Here is a 16,126-nt window from a genome sequence, read left to right as displayed (position 1 = left end):
TTAACTTGGTTTAACATTAAAGTCCTTGAAATTATTCTGCAATTTTAAAGCAGAATTGTTAGTGTCAATTTAGGTAAATTAGGGACTCTATTCAATTAGAAAATGGAACCTCTTTCAGTTACCAAAGAGTAACCTAACTTCAGGTAAAATGGCTTTATTAAAAACACAGCTCTGTAGAATTCCCAGAAAGTTGCATACAACTGACAAGAAAGAGACAATAAAGACAATCTAAGATTTTTTTTATTCCACATTTACAATTCTCTTTCCTCTCATAACCTCGTGTGTATTATTATTCAAATGATGTAAGAAATGGCCCCACGACGTCAATCTAAGAAGAAAGCAATTAAAGGCAGGGAAGTATATCAGATGAAGGGTGCAGCACTATCATTAAATGAAGGTAACAGTTATCAAACTGCACAAAGAAAACTGTCTAATATAATTGACACCAAGCTCTGAACAAGGGGGTTTATCCCTGAGCACCACTTGGTGATTCCTAGGTAGCATTTAGCAGGGCGAAATTTGGGTTGCCACATTAACAAATTTAAACAACTTCTTTGTAATGGCACTGCATGCAAAGGTCTTGCAAAGTGCAAAGATACTCCCTTTACTTCACAAGGCACAACTGCTCTGCACAGATGCTCTCCAAAATACCAAGCACAAGGAAGTAGAGTTTTAATTACAAAGTAAAATATCATTCCAAAGTTGCGTAATTGGTGGATGGCTTTCGCAATGCAAGAACATAAGGGAACCTGACATTAAATGTTTGATGTGTTGCCATGACATTTTCAGAAGTTTTATTTTATGCTATGTTTAAGCTATAAACTAGGCTAAATTTGAATCGTTTTTGGAGCCATTAAATCATAAAAATGATAAAGGCTGCAAATCTGTTGTTTGTATGCAGATATGCCCATTTAAATTGTATATTTTTGGGAGAGTGAAAATGACCAAATAAATGTTAAAATATTTCTTTTACTTTATTTTTAGTTCACTATAAGTTTAAAAAGCTCAAAGACCGTGAGGTCTCTAGTTTCTCCTTGATCCAGATCAGGACTTAACCTTTTTTCATTTTACGAACCCCTTTGGCAGCCTGGGGGCCCCTTCTCAGAACAATGTTTTTAAATACATAAAAAAATATATAGGTTTACAAAGGAAACCAATAATATTGAAACACAGTTATAATTTTTTTTTTTTAAGTTCGCAGACCCCTATGAAAGTTATTCATGAACCTCTTGTTAAGAACACCTGCTTTAGTTACTTGTCCTCCTGTGCGCAGAGAAGAGGACAATATGATCTATACCAGGGGTGGAGGACCTGTGGCCATGAGGCCACATGTGGTCATCTAGGTCCTTGAGTTTGGCATCTTGACTAAGTACAAGTTTTGCAGAACAAATCCTTTTATTAAGGTGATTTGTACTGTGAGTGAAGTTTGGATTTAGTCAAAGGGCCACACTTGAGGACCTAGAGGGCCACACATGGCCTCAAGGCCATAGGATCCCCACTCCTGAATACCCTTCATTGTTATTTTCCCTTCTAGGAAGAAAGTGTGACTAGGTTGGCTAATGGGAGAATCCTTAGCAGTCACAGTATTTTTCACTTTTTTAAAGTAAGGGCCACTGAAATTAAGAAACGAGGTCTCCTCACTTTGAGCTGAGTACGTCTATTCATACCCATAAACTAGAAAGTTGAAGGTCAAGACTCTGGGACAATCACTGTGGCTTCATTATGGTGACTTTTTCCTGTCCCACAGCAGAACTTGGCCACTTTTCCTCTAGAGACCATGAGGCCCTGTGTAATGCCACAGGGCACATTGCCCCATGTAACATGGTGCTATCGGGGGACATTGGAGTAAGAGGGCTTCCTTAAGGGGAGAAAGATTGCCTAACTCTCACATACACATATCTTTTTCTGTCAAAACCCTGAAGTTTGCACTAGACTGAATAGTAATCAGGAAATCCAGTAATAAACTACATTAAGTGAGTTCTTTCATTCCGGAACTGCTAAAAGTCAGAAGGTCTCTGGCACTGTGAAAGGGGGTGCTGCTAATCTTCAGGGTTTTGGGTCCAGAGATAGCAAGACTACATGGTTCCCCTGAAAAAGCCCCAGTGTGGGGACCCTGCAAGCCCCCAGTAGAGGCAGTAGTTAGCAATCTATTTTATTATTTTCTATAATTATATAAGGTAACTCCTTGGTAGTTTGAGTGGCATAACACTAAATCTATAAATTAATTTTGATAGTTACTTCATTTTCTATATTGACTCAGAACAACCACAAATAACAGATTCAATTCAATTATTTCAGTTTTCCTTTATTTTAGTAAGAAGTGTTTTGTAGTTGTATTTATAAGTACCAAGTGTATCTTGGTAGGTTAACACACAATTAGAAAATATATATTTTTTTGCATTTCATAGCTTTTTTCAATGGAATCTCTCTTTTTGTCTTATCCTTCTGAATTTTGTTAGTAACATACAAAAAACCTAATGATTTCTACGGGTTTATTTTTGTATCATGCTACATTGCTAAAGCTATTGTTTCTTTTTTCCTTCTCCCGTCTCTGGGCCTCTAAATAAATCATTATTTTGTCTGCCAGAGGAGGTGTTACACTACTAACTCATTTCAAGTTTTATGGTTTATAGAACTGGAAAGCCAAAGTTCGCCTTTTCAACCTTCCATAATCTTTTCTCCTATGTGACATATGAGAATCTGTTGCCTGTGCAAAGAATTTTTTCTATTGTCCCTACTTTTTAAACTTGGATCATCTCACTCTTAACTCCAAGGCTAGAGTCTGGGAAAACTTATTTTGCCTCCTAGACTTATAGCAGAAAATTATATTTCCCTCATATTTTAGAATTTGGTGCCTGAGTCATGGTAATTTTAATGTCTATAGGCTTTCTAAAATAAGTCAAACTTGGATGGAATAATTGTCTTTTTTATCTGTGTCATCTGAGCTAGACTCTTGGATTCTCAGCTGCCAAGTAGCCATCACCTTACACTGTAACTGTTCTTCCTGACTAACTTCCCTTATTTTGATCCTGTGCTCTCAGTTGAGTCTATATCAAGTTTCCTTCTTTTTTTTTTAATTAGGCTAAGTTGACATTCTTGAGGGTCATTAGAAGCTGGATATTTTCACAGTCTTCAAAGTTCAGGACTATGAATTTATTTGTTATCTATTCAAATATGTATATATATATGTATATGTATATATACCTGTCTTGTCTCGTTTGATAAAATATATACTTCTTGAGGTCAGGGATCATTTCCTTTTCTATCTTTGCATCCCCACTGCTGCTGTACTACTATGATTGACATTAAATATTTATTTAATACATGCTTATTGATTGATTGATTGGATCCAATCCCTTCCTTCATTGGGGGTCATGAATCTTCTAACCCTCTTCCACACAGGAAAGATCCTGAAAACAACATGTGCATGTAATACTATCAACATAGTCTCATGAACCTCTAAGCAATTATTGAACCATTCTACTCCTTATTTTTAGGTATGCATATATATATATGTATATATATATATATACATATATATATATGTATGTATGTACGTATGGGTATATATCTACTTATGGGAAATGCTGATTTCCTTTCTCTTAGCCCGTACATCAGCACAGGTATGTGATATAGTAGATAAAGTGCTGGGCTTGAATTCAGGAAGACCTGAGTTCAGATTTAGTCTCAGACACTTACTCACTGTGTGACCTTGGCAAGTCACTTAACTTTGTTTGCCTCAGTTTCCTCATCTGTAAAATGAGCTGGAGAAGGAGTATCTTTGCCAAGACAACCCCAAATGGAGTCATGAAAAGTCAGACATGACTGAAATAACTGAAAAATAATAAAACCCCTACATCAGGGCACATAAAGACAACTTCATGATTCTGATGCTAGAAAGATCCCTCTAAAACTGGAAGGATAATCAACAGTTGTGTGGCAAAGCAGATAGAATATTATTAGGCTTGGAATCAGAAACACTCAAGTTCAAATCCTTTCCCAACTATGTGACCCTGGGCAAATCATTTAAGCTCTTTCAGTCTCAGTTTGACTCCCAATGATTTCTGAGTCCTTCCCAGCACTAAATCTAGGATTATATTATCAAGCAGTTAAAATTCTAAAATTGTTAGGGACTTGAAGTGATCATATTCTTTATGCATTTATGAGCAGAAACACATACACACAATATGGGTGAATTTACCTTTCCTTCAGGTAATTTAATAGAAAAACTAATTTTAATAATGAAAATGTTGAAGCATTGGCTCTATTTCATCTTCCCACTCCCTCTTGCAGTAAATATTGCGATGGCCTTGTGTTATAGATGAAATGAAACTTGAATATTTCATGAGTTCCAATTGTTCAGTGTATGTATCAGTATAAGCGTTATTAGAAAGATCACAAACTAAGTCAAGGCTAGCTAAATAATTTAAAGCTCTGTTCTGTCAATGTCACCTCTTTTCCTTCACAATATACTGATTTTTGGTGGTCTTTAGCCAGTCACATTTTGAGGCCAACTATGTTGCCTGAAGTTGACTCTTTTTTGATTTTGATTCATTATCTATAGATTCCAAAGAAAACAGAGTCAGAGAGGGAAAAAAATACACTGTTGTTTTCACTCATCGAAGAAGGAAATATAGTGTAAATACAGTTTTAGTAGAGAGGAGATAAGTCCATATCATCATTCCTCTGAGAAAACTTAAAGGCAAACATTGGTATGAGAGATTAGCCCATTTTTTCCCTTCTTTACAACGATGGTATATGTGTAATTTCATGTGTCAAAATGTAATCTTTATTGTTATACTTAATAATTCCCTCCCTCAGTATAGCCTTTTATGCTTTTCAAAATGTTTTCACACACATCATCTCAGCCATCCCTATGAGGGAGATGTTATCGTTCAGTTGTATCTGACTCTTCTTGACCCCATTTGGGGTTTTCTTGGCAAAGATACTGGAGGGGTTTTCCATTATTTTCTCCAATTTGTTAATGACTTGCCCAGGGTCATACAGCTAGGAAGTATCTGAGGCCGGAATTGAACTCATAAAGATGAGCCTTCCTGATTCCAAACCTAATGATCTATCCATTGCACCACTCAGCTACCCCTCACAACAGTGGTTTATGTATGATTCCAAATGTCAAAATGTAATTTAAAAAATAATTATGCCCAACAATCCCTTCCCTCTGTATGACTTTTTATACATTTCTAAGTGCTTTCACATACTTCATCTCAGTACACCATCATAACACCCAAATGAGGTAAGTAGAGTGAGTGTTATTAGCTTCATTTTACAAAGGAGAACATTGAAAGCTAAGAGAATAAATGTCTAATCTAAGATAAGACAACTAGGTAGTATAGCCAGAATTGGAACTCACCTCTCCACTTCCTGTCAAGGATTTTTTTTAACATTATAATCCATAGCATGGGCCATGAAAAATGAGTATGGCACCAAATATATTTCTTTTTTCACCTCTTCTCTTTGAATTTGCACTCATTTAAATCTGGAATAGCCACTTTAGGTGCATATTGATTGACTCAATCTAGGTCAGGAGTTCTTAATGTGGAGTCTGAAAACTTTAAATACATACACACACTCATTTTGGTAAATATATTTCAATATAATTGGTTTCCTTTGTGGTTCTGTTAAAAAAAAATATTTATTTACAAACATTGTGAGACGGGTCCATAGATTTCACCGGACTGCCAAAGGGTTCATGACACAAAAAAGTTTACTAACTCCTGGTCTGGGCTCCTGTTGACGTGTGCATTGATGGGATGGTAATCTCTCCTCCTTAGCAGCCACAAGAACTGAAGACCCCGAAGAAAAAGCTTTGGATGGCAAACTCCTCACTACAGTCAGATGGTTCAAAATCAGAAACTGATGCAGATTTTTGTTATTGTTGTTACTATTTTCTCCTCAATTTTATTACTGTATACTTCCCCCCTATACTTTCATTTTCTTTATATAACCCCCTCTACTTCACATTAGAGACACCATCTTTGAAAATCCCCAAGAAAATATGTTTTGTGTGACTTAACATGAATAATTGACCTCAAATTGCCTGCCCCTTCAAGGATTAGGGCAGAGAGGGAGGGAGAGAATCCGGAACTCAAAATTCCAAAATATGAATGTTAAAAATTTTTCATATGCAATTGGGAAAGATTTAATGATATAAAAGAAAACTGATACAACTTTATTAATGGAAAGGACATTAAAGAAGATGAGTTATCATCTCTCTGTCTTGACATTGAACCCTGAGCATCAATGAGACCTTTAATGTCTCTGTATCTCTGCCTATTAGAATGTGAACTCCTTGAGAGTGTAAGAATATATTTCTTTTGTTTTGACTTCCCTACCAGAAATTACATACAATAGTGCAGAGAAATCTGGCTTTGGAATCAGAAAGACTAGATCTAGTGCTGTCTCTGACCCATCAGACCCTGTGTGGATGAGACACCAGGCCTGGAGTAAGGAAGACTCATCTTCCAGAGTTCAAATCCAGTCTCAGTCACTTACTAGCTGTATCACCCTGAACAAGTCACTTAACCTTTTTTGCTTTAGTTTCCTCATCCGTAAAATGAGCTGGAGAAGGAAATGGCAGACCATTCCAGTCTCTTGGCCAAAACTCAGATGGGGTCATGAAGAGTTGGACACAACCGAAACAACTCCACAATAGCAAGAAGTCCATGGACATTTAATCTCTCAGTGTTCTAGGCAATTTCCCAAGACTATAAATTGCAGAGAAGATATAACTTCCTGAATGGTAGAGATAGTACGTTACCAGGAACACCCTAACCCTAAACGGCTTCCTTTGTGGTCCCTGAACATGACTTTTCATCTCCTTCTCCTTAACTTTTCACTCATTGCTCTCCAAACCTGGAATGTTCTCTTTCATAATCTTGGTACCCCATGGAACTCCTCCAGCCTCCTTGGAGATACCATTCAAAGGCTTCCTCCAGTTGGAGGCCTGTCTTGAGCCTCTCCCCATACCCTTCTTAATACTCTCCTCCCCACCCTCTGAAACTATTTTTTAATTTACTTTGTATATTTTTTTGTATTTTTTTCACCTTAGAACATCTTGATTTCATTTTGCTTCTCTCTAGTAAAATGGAAATTCCTTGAGGGCTGGGATAGAGTCACTTATGTGTTTGTATCTTCAGGGCCTAACACAAGGCCTGGCACATATAATGTGCCCAATAAATGCTTTTGTAATTGAACTGAATGAAGTGGAATGGAGTCAAATTCAGTTAAAAATCATCCAACTATTTTTTCTTCTCAAATTGAATGACGGTTTGACTCCATTGACTGTCAATATGGCGGACTGGATTGCAACATCATTGGCACTTATTAAGTTCCTATTAAGTGAGCTTTGGCCTTTGACTAGTTAACAAGTGAATACCTATTGATTGATTGATATTCGTCTTTCACCCCCAGTTCTATTTAGAGAACTATTATCTCTTCCCCTGGATAAAAGGGAAGGGCTAGTGGTAATTCATCCTAGGGTGTGTATTTATACCGAGTACTACTCTATGCATACTTACACCCACTGTACAAAACTAAAATGATCCCTGTCCTGAAGTAGTTTACTTTACATCAGACTTTGACACCTCCTTAAAGCTGGGATTCTTAATTTGGGATCTATGAGCTTGTTTTTAAAACATATTTTAATAATTCTATTTCAATATAATTGATTTCCTTTATAATCCTATATGTTTTATTTTATGCATTGAAAAACATTATCCTGAGAAGAGGGTTCCAAAGGAGTGGTAAATACCCTCAACGTTAAAGTAGCAAGCAATGTTCTTACAAGTTCTTGCATAAAAACTATTTTCCAAAATAGCATTTGCTTGGCTTAGTGCCAGAACTATTTTTTTTTTAAGTGACCTTAGTAAGAGAGGGAATACCATATGAATAAGATATGAGACAGGATGACTTTGAAGTTTAAAATGAGGGTTTGTAAAAAATTATAATTCCTTTCATTTAGCTCCCTATTGGTCCTGTCAACATGTAAGAAAGACTTCTGTTTTACTACTAGAAAAAGTCTCATATAGGAACAAATATCCTCTCTTGTATGGGGCAAATAAAATACATTTCTTTGGCATTAGGATTAAAAACCAATTCTTACTCTAAAAGTTCCTGCAGCCTTCATTTGCATCAGAAAGCTAAATTTAGCCTTAGTTAAATGCAGGGACTGTGTTTTACTCAATGAACACTTAGGCAGCATTTTCAATAGTAGCAGTTTATAGGGCCTTGGCATCGCTGACTGAGGCTTGTCAGCAGTGAATCTCATCTTCTGTGATGTAGAGAGCAACTTGGAAGAGACAGTGGTCCTCTAAATGGAGTGGGGAAAAAGGCACCCAGGATTGAATTTCCTTATCCAGTTATGGTAAATTTGAACGTGTCTAGAGCACTATAAATGTAATGATTATTTCTTGCCTTAATACACACACACACACACACACACACACACACACACACACACACACACACACACACACACACACACCCCTAAATGACAGTGGATAGAACTTTGAAGCAGGAATCAGAAAGATCTGAATTCGAATCCTGCCCCAGACACTAGATATGTGACCCTGGGCAAGACCCTGTCTCAGTTTATTCATCTTCATCTGCAAAAAAACTTACCTCTTAGAGTTGCTTTGAGGATCACATGATATAATAAAATTTGTAAAGCACTTTACAAACCTTAAAATGCTATATCTATGTTAGCTATATATATATATATATATATATATATATATATATATATATATATATATATATATATATATATATAAAGTTACTCTTATGGGCAGCAAGGTGGTAACAGTAAATAGAACCTAGAGTCAGGAGACTCATTTTCCTGATCTCAGGCACTTACCAGCTGCATGGCTCTGGACAAGTCACTTTGCTCTGTTTGTTACAGTTCCTCATCTGTAAAAAGAACTAGAGAAGGAAATGGCAAACTACTCCACTATCTTTGCCAAAAAGCCCAAATGCAAATAGGGTCCAGCAGAGTGGGATATGACTGAAAGGATTCAAAAGCAACCAAATCAAAATTATCCACCTTGAAAATTCAGGAAGCTGAAATCTCCTGACTTCCAGGCTCCATGCTCTATCTACTATGGTGGGTAGAAGTCTAATTATTTCTATAGCTCATTAGTACCAAGATGGGCTTTAGAGAACTAATACCTTCATTTTACAGATGTACTCATTGAGACCCAGAGAGGTAAAGTTTTTCCCAAGTCACACAAGGAAGTTAAGAAGGCTATGAACCTGAAAATCAAAAGACCTAGGTTCATGTTCTACCTAAGTGTTAGAACCTGTGTGCTCTTGAGTAAGTCATTTTCTCTTTTTCTGTCAATCTTTATCTTTTATTATTTATTATTTGGGGTGCAATTGGGGTTAAATAATTTGCTCAGAGTCACACAGCTAGTAAACGTCTGAGGTCAAATTTGAACTCAGGGCTCCGAGACCAGTGCTCTATCTACTAGACCACCTAGCTGTACTACAAATTCTCATTTATAACAAGAAGGACCTGAATTTAATGAAGCTTAAAATTCCCTTCAGCTGTAATATACCACGTATTTGTAGGATTATATATTAGGCCTCCTGAGACACATACAAGATTCATGATCACCAGTGGTAGCCAGAAGCCCTTTCTTCATCCTATTTATTTCCTGTTAACTCTTAGATACAGGTTAAGAAACACTTTCCCACTCCTCACCCCTGTCTCTTTTTTCTGCACCCCCCTCTGAGTGGCACATGACATCCAGTACTACAGATGTCTTTCTTTCACTTTGAATTTTATAGATTACTGAGGCAAACAGGGTTAAATTACTTGCCCAAAGTCAAACAGCTCGTAAGTGTCTGAGGTCAGATTTCAATTCAGGTTTTCCTGACTCCAGGCCCAGCACTCTGTTCACTGTGCCATTTAGCTATATGTGTGAACTATTCGTTGGTCCTACAATATCAAGTAATCAACAAGCATTTGGTGTTTCCTTCTGGAGATGCAAAGGAAGACAAAAACATGAAAACAATCCCTATCTTTGAGAAGCTTACATTTTTGTGGGGCAGGCAACATGTAAATAAATAAGTAGATAGATTGACATAGCTATTTATGAGATAAGGAATAAAATAGATTTATAGATACAGAATAAAATTAGTCTTAGAGAGGAAGGTTCAAATGATTTGGGGGATGAAGAAAGGTCTTCTGTTCAAGGTGGCATTTGAAATGATTCTTTTTCTTTTTTTAAAGATGCCAGGAGTGTTAAAAGATAGAAGTGAGATAGGAGAGAATTCCAGATGTGGGGAACAGCCAGGCAATTCAACTCTGTGTGCCTTTTATTCTCCCACTCCATGGAAAGGAGAAAAGTGTGTCAGGGAGAAGGAATAGAAATATAAGAATATGAAATGTAGGCATGGGTTTGTGGAAAGGAACAAAGTGGGAGAAGACTGAAAAGGTTGGAAGGGACCAGGTTATGAAAAACCTAAAATATTAAACAGATTCTGTTTATGTGTTTCTGGAGATGACATGAAGGCATGGAGTGTGCTGATCAGAAGAGTGAGCTATGCTTTAGAAAAATCCACTGTGGCTGCTGTGTGTGGATGATAGAATGGATCAAGAGAGGCCAATGTAATAGTCTCGGTCAGATATGATGAGTACCTGAGCTAAGACTATGGGTTTGAGAGTGAAGAGGAGGGGACTTTTCTAAGTGATTTTGTGAATCCATAAATTATAAAATATGCAACAGATTGCTGTTGTTCAGTCTTTCCATCCTTTTGACTCTTTGTGACCTCATTCAGGGAATTTTTTGTCAAAGATAATGGAGTAGTTTTCTACTTCCTTCTCCAGATCATTTTATAAATGAGGAAATTGAGGCAAGCTGGGTTAAATGACTTGCCCAGCATCACACAGCTGGGAAGTGTCTGAAACTGGAGTCTTTATGACTCTGGACCCTGTGCTCTATCCAGTGTGCCATCTAGCTGCCCCCATCCCCCTTAAAGGATAACTATGCCATCTCCCTCATTTTGTTGATGAAGAAATTGAGACTGAGAGAGGTTAAGCTAAGCCCAAGGCCACACAAATTTATATGGTAGAACCTGATTCAAAAACTATTCCTCTGACTCCATCCAAATCCAATACTTTCTGCTATCTTCTTTAGTCCTTTTAGTACAATGCCTGTTATTCTAAAGCAGGAGACATCTTTGAAGGTATTTATGACTAGAAAAATTTGGTCAGTCAAGTAGAAAAAATAACAGTCAATAAACAGGCAGATGAAGAGACCTAAAGGACAAAACATAGCTCTTTAGTGCTTTCAGTAGATGATTTATGGAGGGGTTTTGAAAAACCATGAAGACATGCACAGGATGAGTAGGTCAGGAAGAGTTGTTATCTATACCGGTGGAGTAAGTATGCACACTAATGGAACCCACAGATCCTTCAAAGTATCAAAGTAAATTAATCCATGTGCCCAGAGACATTTTGATGATGGATGCCTTCACACTAAAGAATATATTGAATGGCATTCTTTTGACTTAATGTAAAAGTGAAAAGAAGTCAAGCGTGCAAATGGAAGGTAGTAACATTTGAATATGTGCAATTTCACTGGCAAAGACATTGAATCTTTGCGAAGTTTCAGAAACTAGCCAGTCATCAAGTACACCAGACCAAGTCAATAGTTGTTCTTTCTAATCCTGAGGTTTTGCTTGAGGAACCAGAAGGGACAGATTGTGTTTCCTTATTACATTTAAAAATACACCTGTATCTCCATATCTGTATTTAAAATAATAGAAAGGCAGACTTAGGTAGTTTTTAAGTTGGCTAGTAAAACATGAACTTGATAAAATTATAAGATCCTTGAGAGTAGGTGTTCTCTTTTTGTGTGGTTTGTGTGTGTATAGATTTATATGAACTGACATGGAGTAAAGTGGACAGAATTAGGAAAACACCATTCACAGTGACTATAGCAGTGTAAATGGGGCGGGGGAGGCCAGGAAAATAGAAGTATAATGGCTATCGCCTCACAATAGGCTGCTGTCTGGTCTCCCAGCCTCAAGTCGCTCCTACTCTTCTACATCATTGCATGTCGTTGCTGCGATTTAGTCATTTTTCAGTCCTGTCCGACTCTTTGTGACCCCGTTTGGGGTTTTATTGACAAAGAAAATGGAATTGTTTGCCATTTTCTTTTCTAGCTCATTTTACAGGTGAGGAAACTGAGGTAAATAATAACATAGCTAGGAAATATCTGAGGCTAGATTTGAACTCAGGAACAGGACTCTTCCTGATGCTGAGCCCCTCACTCTATCTGCTGCATCACCTGGCTGCCCATATTAAAATACTACCTTGTACTTGAAGGCCCACTTCAATCGTCACCTTCTGGTTGAGCTTTTCCTTGCTCCACATCTCTTCCAAGCTCCTATGACCTTGGTCTAAAGTAATCTTTACCATAGCAACAGCAAGCAACAATTTGATTATACACTAATCATACTGATAATCATTTTTGGATATCCTCTCCCCCATATAGATCGCAAGATTTAGGAGGTCAGGGGTCAAGGGCTTCTTATTTGCTTCTTCCCCAAGATCAATACCTTGCACAAAGTAAGTAAGCTCTGTGAACACGACGTTCAGATGACATGCATCCTGATAGATTGTTGAATGTTCTGTTTCTATTTCATAAATATAGATCCGGCATCCATTCTGCATCCTTACAAGAATTCTTGAAGAGGTGTGAGCATTTAGTTAATCAAGAGCACATTGTGTCTAGACAGCACTGAGAGTTAGCAGATGATTTCTGTTTCATACTCTTTGGTGCATCCAACTATTATTATGAACAGTACTGATTCACGTCCAGAGTTCTAAACCCATTGTTCTCTTTGTTGTCTTAGCATCAGAACACAATTCTTAGAGAATCTAAGTGCTTCGTCTCTGTGCCAGCAACAGAACATGGTGAAGGTCCACTTGTTACTTTTTTCTAACTTCCTAATACTGGACACATAGTGGGCACTTAATAAATGCTTATTGGCTGACTGATTCACCAAAGCCTTTCCGATCTCTCTCCTCCCCACTTCCACCAACCCCTTCAATTGGATGATGAATTCCTTGGCTAGAGCAGTTCTTGGATAGGGAATAAAGACAAGATGAGTGAATTATTGGTCTAGGGAACTCCCTGATGAGTAAACACCCTCTACAATGCAGATGGACACCTTCTCTGAAGTTTAAAGTTGCCTACGGCATTGACAGATTTAACTATCTGTCCAGAGTCACACAGCCAGTATGTCAGAGGTAGAACAACTCAAGTTTACCTGACTTCTCATGTTGCCTTGCGGGAGACTTAATAAGATGCTTGTTGAATGAATGAATGAACTAAGCTAGTTGTGGAAGTAGAACGAATAAGAACTAGTTACACCTCCTATCTTTGACGCTAGTTATGTAACCACGAGCAAGTCATTTAATCTCTTAGAACCTGAATTTCTTTACTGTAAAATAATGATAATAAATATATTCTAGCACCTTCCCTCTGAGATGACCTCCAGTTTGTCCTGTATATAGCTTGTTCATACATATTTGCACGTTGTCTGTTCCATTAGATTATAAGCTCCTTAAGTGTAGCTTGGTCTTTTGTTGACTTCTCAGTGTTTGACATATAGTAACATCTTAACAGGGCAGTTGGGTGGTATAGCCTGGAGTCGGGAAGACCTCAGACACCTGCTAGCTGAATGATCCTGGGTCATTTTAGGTCACAACCCTATTTGCTTCAGTTTCTTCATCTGTCAAATTAACAGGGAAGGAAATGGCAAACCACTCCAGTATCTTAGCCAAGAAAACCCCAGATGGGGTCTCAGACAGTCGAGTATGACTGGAATGACCAAACAACAAAAACAGCAAGAAAAGATCTTAATAAATGTTAGTTGACTTAAAAACAACAACAACACTTAACACCAGTAATGGCTAGGATTTCACCGTACTTTCAGGTTTGTTAAAGACTTTACATGTGTTATCTCATTTGATCCTCACAACAGCTCTGAGACATAGATGCTATTCTCATTCTAGGGACGAGGAAACTGAGACAAAAAGAAGTTGTGACTTGCTCAGAGTCACACAGCTAATAAGTGTCTGAGTCAGGATTCGAACTCACAGTGAGTCTGGGACCAACAGAATGTATATAAAATATTTTTCAAAACTCAAAGTCGTATATAGATGTCAAGGTTTAAAAACCAAAATGTTCCACTTATTTTATCAGGATAGATAGTTACTGATGAGGAACTCATATCAATACAGAACTGCCATTTATGGTCTTTGAGAGTAGTCTGGGTCACTGAGAAGTTAAATGACCAATGCAGGGTCACCTAGCCTATCTTTGTTGGAGGTTATCCTTGAACCCAGATCTTCTGGTTTATAAGGCTGACTCCCTATTCATGCTGTCTTGTCGCCCCTCCAGTGATATTATCAGTAGCATCACCATCATTATTATGTGTTAGTGAATACAGAAAGGCCTATTCCAGAAGGACCCCAGTGAGCAGCTCATTATTTTACTTTAGACCACTCATCAGGAAGATTCCTGCCTTGAAGTCAGCTCTGTGCATATAACTATGGATGGTTTGTTTGTTTTGTCCTAAGTGTGTGTCTGAGTGGGGTCCCGTGCCATTGCTTAAAATGTTTTAACTCTCTATTCTCTGCCCATCCCCTCTTAATTTGTTGAAAGCAGATTGTTAGCATTCCACTTCATCTGTCAGGCTGGCTATATATACAAGCTAGAGGTTGGGGATCTACCAGTGAAAAGGAATATTCCATCCAACAATACCTGCTACTTTTAATCTGAGCACTTTACAAAGAGGCCAGTGTTTCCTCTGTTGAACAGATGACCTCTTCAAGTCATTAGGGTTAAGAGACTTCCCTAGATCTAATCACCTCAATCTGGGAGCTTTCTCATAAACCTGTGGTTATACTTGTGTTCTGACTTTTTACCTTTTAACTGCTTGATTACAACACAGTACCCAAGGGGATTATTTGCATATAAAATACTAATAAGCTCATGGTATACTTTTTTTGGGTGGGTGGGGGGTAGGAGGTGGAGTCAGGAACCTGAAGAACTCCTCATGAGGGAACTCTACCCACAAAGATGCCCATCTACAACTCTTGTGTAATTTCTGGTTTTAGATAGCTGCCCAGGGTCCCTGAATAGTTAATTAAGTGACATGCTCAGGGTCACATGACCACAGTATATAAGAAGCTAGACTTCAACCCAAGTTTTCATGACTCCGAAACTGACCTTCTATCTAATAAGGCTTCCTGACTCACTTATCCTGCTAAATCATTAAGAAATGTATATGTCAAGGTTAAAACAGCTTCTACTAATAAAGAGGTAAAAAGATATTTATTTCCCCAACAAAAGTTTCAGTAAAACCTCTTCTATTACTTGAAATAGCTAGAAGGTATGGTTTTATTGAAGTTGTTACTAATTTGCACAACATTCCTATTCTTATATAAAGGTGTGCAGACTTTATAGCAAAATTAGATGACAAAATACCCAAACTGGAAAGGGCCTTAAGAAATCATTTAGTCTAACTCTTTTTTTACAGATGAGGAAACGGAGGCCCAGAAAGGTGATGTCACCTTTCCAAAGTCTTTAAGCAATATAAAGGGATGGGACCAGAGCTCACACTCTTTTTTACATTTGTGTAATATTTGGTATTTTTAAAAAATTCTACTTTGATGGTGTTGGAGATTCTTAAATTAATTAAAAAGGCCAAGGTCCCCCACTGCATCCTGGGCCATCTCCAGTTGTCCTGATTTTTTAACTTGCCCTAGACCCTGATGGTTCTGGAGGAAAACCCTACCTTTATGTAGCCCTGTCTTGCTTAAATCCAAACTCACTTGCATGTTGTGTTATAATCTCCCTGATGTCATGGTCCTCTTTGAGCACACAGGACAAACAACAACTTATATATATTTGATTTACATACCAAGACCTATTTTTTTCTCACTTAGAACCCTAGTTTTGGAGTTGGAGATCATTTTGTTTAATCCTCTAATTTTATAGATAAGGAAACTGAGTCGAAGGGAGTTGATTAGCTCAGGTTTTCCTGATAGCTGCTCTGCAGTTCTTTCCACCACGTCATGGAGAGTTAT

The 16,126-nt window shown here is 37.6% G+C and overlaps 1 long non-coding RNA gene across 1 annotated transcript; it reads right to left on the bottom strand.

The window, feature by feature from the left end:
- Positions 1-224: 224 nt before the first annotated feature.
- On the bottom strand, positions 225-12,799 carry LOC140523776 (uncharacterized). The gene is made up of 2 exons (XR_011973468.1): positions 12,586-12,799; positions 225-328 (listed from the first exon to the last, which is right to left on the bottom strand). It is a non-coding gene; the product is annotated as an uncharacterized lncRNA (long non-coding RNA).
- Between the last annotated feature and the right edge of the window lie 3,327 nt (positions 12,800-16,126).

The sequence above is a fragment of the Notamacropus eugenii genome, chromosome 2, assembly GCF_028372415.1.
Source record: "Notamacropus eugenii isolate mMacEug1 chromosome 2, mMacEug1.pri_v2, whole genome shotgun sequence".
NCBI lineage: Eukaryota > Metazoa > Chordata > Mammalia > Diprotodontia > Macropodidae > Notamacropus > Notamacropus eugenii.
Note: the sequence above shows the minus strand (reverse complement) of the source record. Positions and strands in the feature narration are given on the sequence as shown.